The 10,434-nt window shown below is 44.0% G+C and overlaps 1 non-coding gene across 1 annotated transcript; it reads left to right on the forward strand.

Moving 5' to 3' along the window:
* The first annotated feature begins 4,960 nt into the window (after positions 1-4,960).
* LOC148801288 (U5 spliceosomal RNA) lies at positions 4,961-5,078 on the forward strand. Its single transcript, XR_016084837.1, has one exon. It is a non-coding gene; the product is annotated as a U5 spliceosomal RNA (small nuclear RNA).
* The last annotated feature ends 5,356 nt before the right edge of the window (positions 5,079-10,434 follow it).

The raw sequence follows: 10,434 nt of genomic DNA on the forward strand, positions 1-10,434 counted from the left end.
TAGATCGGAAACTAATTGAGCACTGATTACTCAATGGGCCAGAAGCCCATTTCGAACTAGGCTGATATGATCACCCACTTATGGGGCAGATCTGAGAGTAGGGTTAGCTGATAGGATGGGGTTTTAACCCTATCCACTCTTAGATACCAGATTCAAATATGATTTGAATCCTGTAACCTCCTGATAAGATCAGGAGTAAGCTAACTTAATCTATAGATAGGATTAAGATTATTCCCATCCAAATATAGATTTGGATTGGGATAACTCCTAATAGGATTAGGGGATTTTTTATCAACAATAAAGGAGGACACCCAATCAAGAATTATTAGAATTCGAACCTAGGGTTTTTAGAGGCATTATTCTGAAAGACAGAGATAGGATCTCAATGTCTCTAAGCTGAAAACTACTTCTACACCAATTCAGCATTAGGGAACTCCTCCAGCCGCCACCACCTGCTGCATAGTTCGATCTTCACTGAGAAGGGAATCAAAAAATCAGTTCTTAATATCAGTTTTTGCTGAAAAACTGATCGAGTTCGGTGCTCATTGTTTCCAGAGTATTCTTCTGAAGAATTCGGTGTGTAGAACGCACTTTGCTGGTTCCGTTCCACAGTTGCTGTGTCATCTTCCGCTGGAGCAGATCTTGGTGTCTTCTCTGGGCGTGAACACCAACTTTGGGGATATTATTTCTCTGCATCAAGTATAATCCCTGCCTTGTCTTTTGGTTCAACTCTGGTTCGGTTATGGTTCAAGTAGGATCCTTGAATTTTGATTCTAAAATTAGGGAATATGATTCCCAGTTGGAAGAAAGTGGGAAATTTTTGAAATTTGCCTTACCCTATTCCGCAATCTTTGGTGTCCATACGATGGATCCTACCATTCTTTCACCTTGATCAAACATCATCCACAAACCTAAAAAACTATAACTTAGTCACACATCAATTTTCATTACTAAACTCTAGAAATCCACCGTCCATCATGCCAAGTTCCTTTCTAATGTCCCCGATCTATGCGATATCCAAATTCCAACTCCTCCAAAATCAAATCCAACATATTCATCACCCCAAAATCACTAGGAAATAATCAACTAGCGAATTCCACCACGAATCTTCAACAACCAACCGCAAAAACATTAAGATCTCATTCTAATGGCCCTGAATGATTACCAAGATCTACCATATATTTCTCAGATCAGAACCATCCACTTAACTCCTCACCATAATCCATGCCTACCTACCAAATTGTAGCTCAAAATTCCCTCGTTTACCCCCCTATCAAACCTACATCCTATTCCAACGAATCTCATTAATTAGAGACCATCATCCATCATCCCAACTTCACACAACAAATCAGACCTTACTATTGTGTTCAAAGACCGAGGAAACCCTAGCATGTCAAATCTCACGACCAAACACCACCATTTGACCGTTGAAAAAGTAAGATTCCATTTCGAACACTCTCGTTGATTGGAAAACCATAAGCTAAGACCATGATCTGAACTAAATCAATCAATCAGCACCCCTAATCAAAGATCCGTCACTCAGGATGATCAAAAGTGCCAACCTACCAAATTTCATCCCAAAATTCCTCCATTTGATCCTTGATCAAATAAAGATTATATTTCAATAAATCTCGTAAATCCGAACTTGTCAACCATGGATCTCCATCATCCTGACCCCATTTGTCCGATCAGACTTCACCATTGTGTTCAAAGACCCAAAAAACCCCAAGACGCTAAATTTCATGACTAGACTCATTCATTTGACTGTTAAACTAGAAAGATACCATTTTGACGCACCATATTAAATTGCCACATCATCTGGCCCAACTTGAAGCCTCAAAAGGGTGATGACTGATGTCAGACCCATTCTTGACCCATTAGAACAGCTGGACCAATGAAACAGAGCCTAATAAGATTAAAAATCTAAACGTACCAAACAGACCCCTACTTAAGACCAAGAAAAGACAAAACCACTTTAAAAAGTTCATCAAATTTATGTTTTTTGCCACTATCAGCCCCAAATGTGAGACTGCCATGACAGACACGCCCTCAGCTCCCATTGGCTACACAAAACCCATGAAAACCACCCTCAAATCAAAGAAAATGTTTCACCAAACAGGAAAGCTTGATTGGACACCTATTTCTTGGAAGAATCTTTGCCTATTTCAATGAAAGAACTCTGCTCAGTGACAACCATTGTAGCTGAGCGAATTTCAGACCCATCTCCCTCCATTTTTTCTATAAATAGAGGCCTAGCTCGAGCTTGGGCAAAGAAGCCTAAGAGGCAATCTGAGGAAGGGACAAAATTGAGAAAACCTGAGGGAGCCCCATAGAGAGAGAAAGAGAGAGAGAAGGGAGCTTTCTCCTAACCCATACTACCTCTTGTTCACCTGAAACTCGGAAGTAATCTAAACCCCAGATCCCAAATTCACCTCATTAATTTTCAAGCGGAAATTGCGGCAACTGAAAGCACTCCCTAGCTCAAGAACCCATTCAAAATTCGTTCTACCTCATTTTGAGCTGTTGGAAAACTCTTGTCAAGGCACATTCGGAAGGTAAGTCTTTTTTTTTTGGAGAAATGTTGGAGAACCATTGCTTGCAATTTCTTATTGATTGAGAGTAGAGGTTGAGAGGCAATGATCTTAAGGAAATCAATACTTAAGACCCGATAACATCACCTCAAAATCGGTCTTAGGAGTAGTTGAAAGCATGTTCCTCTAGATTAAAGAAATTATTGCAACCATTTCTGTTTCCTCTGAAAGAAAGTGAGCTTGGACAACTCCCATGTTGGGCTGCAACATCAGCTTGGAGAGAGGGGTGCCTAACACCTTTCCTCTCCCAATATTTTGGACCTGAAATCTCTCGGTTGTGTGCCTTTTCCATGGAGGATGGAGTCACTATCAAAGGCCTAAATCAATATTTTTTAACCTCAAAATGAGGGCCCATTTCCTCTAAAAAATGGGTGGCAACTCCAACTCTTTTGAGCCGGCCATGAGCTTTCCGGAGCTCATAGGTATCATTAGAGGAGTGATCCAAGTCCATTGCTGATCTTCCTCCTCTCTTCACCTTCTTCTTTCTTTCCCCTCCCTCTCTCTCTCTCTCCTCTTCTCTCTCCATTTGACAAAACCAATAAACTAAGGAGGTTCCCCATATATTTCCTACCCACCTTACTCTGATCAGTTTGAAGCCTAGAAGTTTAGAGAAATGAATTGAACTAGTTAGTTATGAGCTTGGAAGTTTAGTATAAGACAAATGAAAACTACTTCTGTGTTTTTCAAATAACTATTTTAGCATTGAAATTTCTAATGGAACTCCTTGAGAGAGAGAGAGAGAGCAGGGGGTGGTGGTCTTAAGAGCATAACATGTACAGAGTGATTGATAGAATCAGGCAAAATGGCCCATCATCATGACCCCTGTTATGGGGCATGTACCGTGGTTCAATTGAAATCAGCCCGAAGACCGTTAATAAGGTGATCAATTGCATTGTAGGAGTGGAATGAGTTAAGAATCCAGGACATACAAGAACTTCTAATTTGCATAATCATCTCTGTCCTATTGTGAAAAAACTAGAGAGAACTTTAATCATTTGACAAAGAATAAAGGTACAGTTGGTCAATTTCACAAAATGTAGGAATATTTTAAGTGTTTACCCTAAATTGTATTAGTTTTCCGAGAATTATAATACTACTCGTATATATGGAAACTTTGGGGCCTTTGAAAACATGGTTGGTTTTGTTTTTATATAAGTCTCCCGATTCATGGAGGCAAAAATAAGGATATAGTTGCAGGTTTATGCAAGTTATTTTTGGCTACAACCAGCAAATAGACCTTACCAACCAGCCCTTTTGCACCTTGTAGCCAAGATTCTTACTGGATTAAAATCCCTTTCTTCATATAATATGCAAAGAAATGAAATACACTTCTAATGTGGGTTAGCCTGGCCAATCCCATTGCGGGCTGGGACACCCAGCCCACTAACGTTTGACAGCGTCAGCCACAGTAGGGGAGAAGCCCTACTGTCTTTGTACTGAGCCAACCGCATGACGGTCAGACCTACCTGCCAGGATTTGCTGCCTGGCCTCATATGACCCTCATCCGGTGCGTTCATCTTCACCTACCTCTAGCCTGTTCAAGTATAAATAAGAGGTAACTCTCCCTTTAGGGGAATCCAGAACTGAGAATTCTGACACAATTCAGTCATTTACTTCCCGCACTTACCTTGCTCTAGGAGGTTCGGTGCACCCGAGGACTGTCACCAAGGCCTCGTCTGCACCCCCTCCTACTTCACACCTCATACTGACTTGAGCGTCGGAGCCTTTGCCTCAGGTCTCTACCCAAGGCCTCTGACTCTCCCTGTTTTGCAGTACCTATCTCCAGGAACCTCACCACCGAAGTGACGACCTGTAGTTCTTGGCTTCTATGGTCCTCGGAAGGAATACCTCACCTCAGTCTACGGTCTTCGTCTTCGGCTTACCTCTTCTGAGGCCTCGAAGTCTTCAGCCTATCTTTGAAACTTGGAAAATAAATTTACCTCGTTGCCCCCAGCTAATCCCTGCGGCAACAACTTCAAAAGAGCTTTTAGACATTGTATCCAAACAACAAAAAATGGAAACGGACAGATTTCTTAGCATTTTGTAAGAGTTTGAATTGACTGGACCCCAACAGAGGTCCAAATAACGAGCTTAGAGACTAAGATGGGTCCAGGCTCAGTTGGATCAAAAATCGTGTCTATGGTTGGGCTTTGGTGTGGGCTGACCTAGGCCGTCCAGTAGACATCATGAATTGAATGGATTAGATGGAATTAGCTTTGTGGAAGAGTTGAATTTGTCTTAGGACACAGTAACCAGGAACAACAGTAAACAATTGCCAATCGCTAATATCCCATATCGGATGCGAGAGGAGGATTCCACAGACACCACCCACGATAAAAGATGGTCATCAGCGATCTCAAAATCTCACGCAGCCGTGCGGTGAGCACAGAGCGAATTATTCTTTCGCCTTTTACTAAAGAATACCGTGTGTTCGCTGTATTCAGCATACGCCAATTTTTGGAGGGTTCTTCTCTCTTTTGAGAGCCCCTGCAAATCTAACCATTTTAAAGTTTTTCTGTATTTTCATTGGATGACTGAAGACTTTGAAGTTGTATCCCTCTGATCTGTCTTAAATTTATTTGCTACACTCTGATCTGTCTTCTTAACTTTGGGCCTGTGGTGCGTCTTTTTGGGAAGAGTTTCTGGTAGTTCTGACAGTTGAAAGATGCATTGGGTTTTTATATGAAGATCTGACTAGTTCAAAGTTAGTTTGGTAGTATCACATCTTTTCGTGTGAAAATAAAATGCAAAAGATGTAAAAAAGCTTCATTTGTAGCTTTCTAAAATTAGCCCAAAATGAGTGGCAGCTAAATCTTCTACGAACCAAACGGGAATAAACCGAAAATCAGTTTACCTGGCTTATAAACAGTCGAAACACCATATGGAAAGATATACCAGACGGGCCCTTCAATTTTCCGTGGATGACTGAAGTTGTAGCACTTCGATCTGTCTTTTAACTAAGAACAATCTAGAGGCCTCATTTTTTGAGGGATTTTGTTTGGGGAAACAATGAAATTTAAGAATGTTCTTGGGTTAAAAAAAAAGGGAAATTGTTGACTTTTCAGCATCTCTTAAATTCATCAAAACTTTTCAAAAAGTTCAAGAAACCACATACTTTTTATTTTCCTAAACTGCAAAGGCATGTTAACCTAATTTTTATTCAATACACCTTTGTGCTGTGCAACAGTCCAAGTAGATATGGAGCATCAAGATGAATTTGATTTGAATCAAAAGTATTCTATTTTTTTTATTTGAAGCTCCCTTTTTACTTAAATATGTAAAATGGGTAGAAAACTTTTTAGACAGAAATATTTGAGATATATTTTTGTTGTTTTATTTTATGAAAGTTTTATTTTACATTTACGACAAACGGTAAAATACTTAATCTACCAACATCTGTTAGTCTATTTAATATCAACTGATGTAGGGCTCCCTGTACATTTTGAAAAGTTAAGGTGAGTTTAATGAGCTTCTAACCATGAATAATATTTTCACAGAAGGAGTTTCTTTTCTTTGTTTTGTACATTAGTTTTTGGCTTTAATTTTCTAAGGATCATGCTCAAAGGAGTTGCTTACATTAGTTTTTAATGGGTTTTACTATGAACTGAAGGAAAAAATTGAACACGTTTCATCAATTAAACATTGCAAGTGCCCAATTAATGGGTTTTTCAATGCGCAACGTCATCTAATTCAGGTTGTTTTGGTTATAGATTATCTGGCTTGACATTTTTGCATAATTCCAAACATAAACCAACACAGATGATTAAATTTTAATGGTTGGCTAGGTGGGGTTTTCTTCTAAATTACCTGATGCAGTGCAATCCGGGCACTCTTAGCTGGCGGATGTCTGGCTCCTAGCTGGTGACGGACGGTACCTGAGAAGAGGAAGGTGAAGGATTCCCGGGGGACTTGCCCGGTGGGAATACTCCGATGCTTAAGTTAGAACACTTGAGTGAGCTATAAAGGATGCGAAGAGAGCTAAGAGTGCAGATAGCACTAGATCAGTTAAATTCAAGATACCTTCACCCCTTCGACACTAGGGCCTTTAAATACAGATGTTCTTGTCAAATCGGGCGTAACCGCCACTAGCCCTCTGTTGCAGTCGTTATTTACCAGGGCTGCGCAGGTAACCATTGCAAAGTATTGCCCAATCAGATGAGAGACACGACCCGGAAAGGACAGACACAACACCACCTGTCGAGGGACGTGGGTGCACTCTATTGAGTTGGCAGGAACTGCGCCATCAGTTAGGAGACGTGGTGCAGTCTGGCGGGTATAGTCTCATCAGACAAGAAGCTTCCTGAAAAATGCCGCGTCGCTCAATAGCGAGCTGCCTTGTAGTGAGCTATCCCATAGCGAGCTGCCTTGTAGCGAGCTCCTGGAGGTATCCCAAGGTGGTTCTGCCTGAGGTTGCCTTCGGGGCAGTCCTCTTGCCTAAGTATTGGAGCAAGCTGATTATTTGAGCTCACGAGCTAGGACAAATTTAGTTTAGAGTGTTCCCTTTCAGCATACTGGGTTCCGTGGTGAGCTGTGATGTAGTGAGTTGATCTGCGGGGACTTTACGAGCTCGTTACTCAGTTGTAGCCAGGCTATCATGCTGAGTTGTTGCTTCGTTGAGTCATGTCCATGTGTCACCTTCTTAGGAGGTCGGGTCAAATCACCCTCCATCAATTGCCCCCCACTCCTTGGGCTAAGGATTGTGCCCCAGCGCGAGGAGTTCATGGAGTGTGACGGGTGGATTTGACCCAAAATTCAAACTTAATTGACCAGATGCATTAAATACACACGCGGATGTCAACCGATTTCTAGACCTTTTGAATGCCAGAAAATGTGCCAAAACGGCTCTCAGTTCCAGAAGTCGTGCGGCCGGCATTACCTTAATCATGGAAGACATGCAGCCAATCACATTTCGGTTTCAAAAGACGTGCGGTCAGCTTGACTACAAACCATCAGATTCGCCTTAGTCTGAGTCGTCGATTTGTGGGCACAGTGGCTATAAATAGAAGGGTCCCATGCCTCATTTCCTTTACGCCAACTTGCCTTGATTTCGGATTCTGAGGTCGCGCCTTCACCTAGCTGCTCGAGCTCTTCTCCTGTTCACACTGTCTTTTCGGTTCAACTTTTTCCTAGTGAGTCTTATCTCTTTGTCAGCAATGTCTGGGTACCCGTACAATGTCTTTCCCCAGGGTAGTAACCAAGATGACGCCCCTTCGAGCTCAGGGGGAGCTTGGGAGTAGGCTCCGGAGGCTCGGGAGGCCTCTGGCAAAATGGCTTCCACCTCCCGAGCTAGGGAGCCGGACAGCTTTGGTCCTTCTTCCATGTCGATGGAGAGACTCAGGACCTTAGTTCTTCAATTTAATCTCCCCAAAAATCTCATCTACAGTCTCCCATCCGGTGACTATCCTTGGGAACACGGTCACGACGAAATCGTGATTTTCCAGGAACAGATCATCGCTGGCCTTCGTCTTCCTCTGCATCTTTTGATAGTGGAGGTCTTAAACCACTTTAACGTTACTATAGAATAGCTTCACCCCAACTCAAACCGAAATGTAGTTGGGACAATCTCTTTGTTTCATGAATATTGTCTTCCTCTTGACCTCGACATCTTTCTTCACTATCCTTTCTATCAAGAATGCTTCCCCTGGAGCGCCTCCAGAAAGGCGTTCCTATTACTTTTCTCCCCGTCCTGGCTTCAAGCTCTTACACGAGCTGCCGAACAGGATCCTGGCTTGGAAGCGGGATTATTTTGTAGTTTGCAACCCCGAAGGGTGGCCCTTCCCAACCCACTAGAGGGCCGCCATCCAGGACTCGGGTGTTGACTTGGATCCAAAAGTTCGGGAAACGCTGCAATCCTAGGCAGTGATTGGCTTCCATTGCATGGACTACTTGGCCAAGGACAAGCTCGCGCAGGCTGGGTTGTGCCCCGGTAGGTTGCCTTTTATGTCGCACAATGCCTTGTGATTTCTTTGGTTTTTTTTTTGGACTAATGCCTTGTGATTTTTGGCAGCCAACATGTCTGGTGTAGACGCACGCCACCTTCTGTCAAGCAACCAAAAGTGTAGGGCGAAGAGGTCGCGCCCTGACCGAGCTTCCACTTCTGGGAGCGTTGAGTTCGAGGTTGCTTATCCAGCCTTTGTTCTGCCACCGCCTGAGGTCCCACCGGTCCCGTTCGAAGGAGTAGCCACGGAAGGTGGCGTAGAAGAACGTGAGGTCCCAGCACAAGGGCAGTACCCTCCGTCTGAACAGTCCCACTCCTTCGCCTCTGCGTAGTTCCCTACCAGGGAGTGGGAAAGCGTTACTGACTTCACCGTGGCTTCACGATGAAGCTGGAAGGTGGTCACCCATGAGGAGGTTGCCAGTTGGGGAGGGGTGGACCCTAAGCAGCTCGCCAAGCTGGCCTCAGCTCACTGCATGGTGGTAAGTGGCTGCTTTCTTCTTTTCCCTTCTTCTCCTTCATTTTTCTTTTTTGACCTCGGCCTTTTGTTGGCAAGTGAACTCCACCATTCATGCCATGGCCCTCCAGGCCAACATCCACTCCAATGATGCTCTTACTCAGAGGTCAAACGTGCAGAATCTCCAGGGTGAGCTCGACCAGGCCCGAGATGAAGTCCTTCAGGCTCGAAAGGGGAGCGAGGCCCAGGAGCTGCTCGTCCGAGACCAGGAAGCACGGATCGCCCGGCTGTCTGAGGAGAGCACTCGCTACCGGGAGGAATTGTCGAGGGTGATAGCGGAGAGGGAGCTTCTTCTCCAGTAGGTACAGGACCTGGAGTCCACGCTTCAAGATCGGACTCGAAACTTCAATGCCATGGTGGAGGCTGAGCGAGCTAAGGCGGTGTGGGACTTCAAGGACTCGCAGGAGTACCACAACCTCCAGGTGGAGTACGGCTCGAGCTCCTACCATTCTGAAATCAAACTCTGCCCATGGGTGGTCTGGAAGAAGTTCTCCGGGCTCAACCTTGAGGGCATAACGATGAAGGGTCTAGATCCAGAGACAACGGAAATGGCTAAGGAGGAGGAGCCTGACTCTCTGGAGGGTGACGAGGACGAGGAGGCGGCGGATCCTTGAGGCTGGTTGCTCTTGTTTTTCTCTTCTCGAATGTATTATGAATGGTTGTTCCCGGGTGTCTGAACCCGGTTTTAAATATTTCTCTTTTTTTTTTTTATGAACTCTCTCGGGTAGTTGGGCCCGGTTTTTTATTTATTTTTTGATGAACTTCTCTCGGGATGTTAGGCCCGGTTTTTTGTTTTTAAGAACTAGTAATGAGATGTTTTTTCTTTTCTGCTAAGTGTTGTGTGCTCTTTAGTTTCTACCGAAGCGATTTCATCACTCGAGCTGTTAGAGCTACATACCCGAAGTAGGGTCTTTCGGTAGTTGTTACCCCGAACTGTTCCTCAATACTTGGGGTAGTTTTATAGTATACCCCGAGGTGGTTATCATAGTAAGCCTGAGTTGTATGCACTTGGGTTAGGTTGACGTAGGTTGTCCTTTATTGGGTTCAACTAGTATACCGAGGCGAGCTACGCTTCATAGGGTTCACGCCCGAGCTGCCTATGCCTTCGGTATTAATACTTAGCCTTTGCCGATGAAACGGTTAGGTCTTATACGGTGCCGAGGTCTTCGTTAGCTCGGCGTTTTAGCCCTTAGGCTGAGGGAGTAACTTATAGTCCACTCTTAGAGTTCGCCCATGCCATAGAGGCGACTGGGTCTTATCGCACCGAGGTCTTTGTTAGCTCGGCATTTCGGTCCTTCGGCTCTCGGAGTGACTCGTGGTCTACTCAGTAATTTATAGGTAATATTGCCTTAAGTTGACAATATTCCATGCCTGAGGTACTTGTTTCCCTT

This window comes from Nelumbo nucifera, chromosome 3 (assembly GCF_055504915.1).
Source record: "Nelumbo nucifera cultivar China Antique chromosome 3, China Antique-T2T, whole genome shotgun sequence".
NCBI classification, from domain to species: domain Eukaryota; kingdom Viridiplantae; phylum Streptophyta; class Magnoliopsida; order Proteales; family Nelumbonaceae; genus Nelumbo; species Nelumbo nucifera.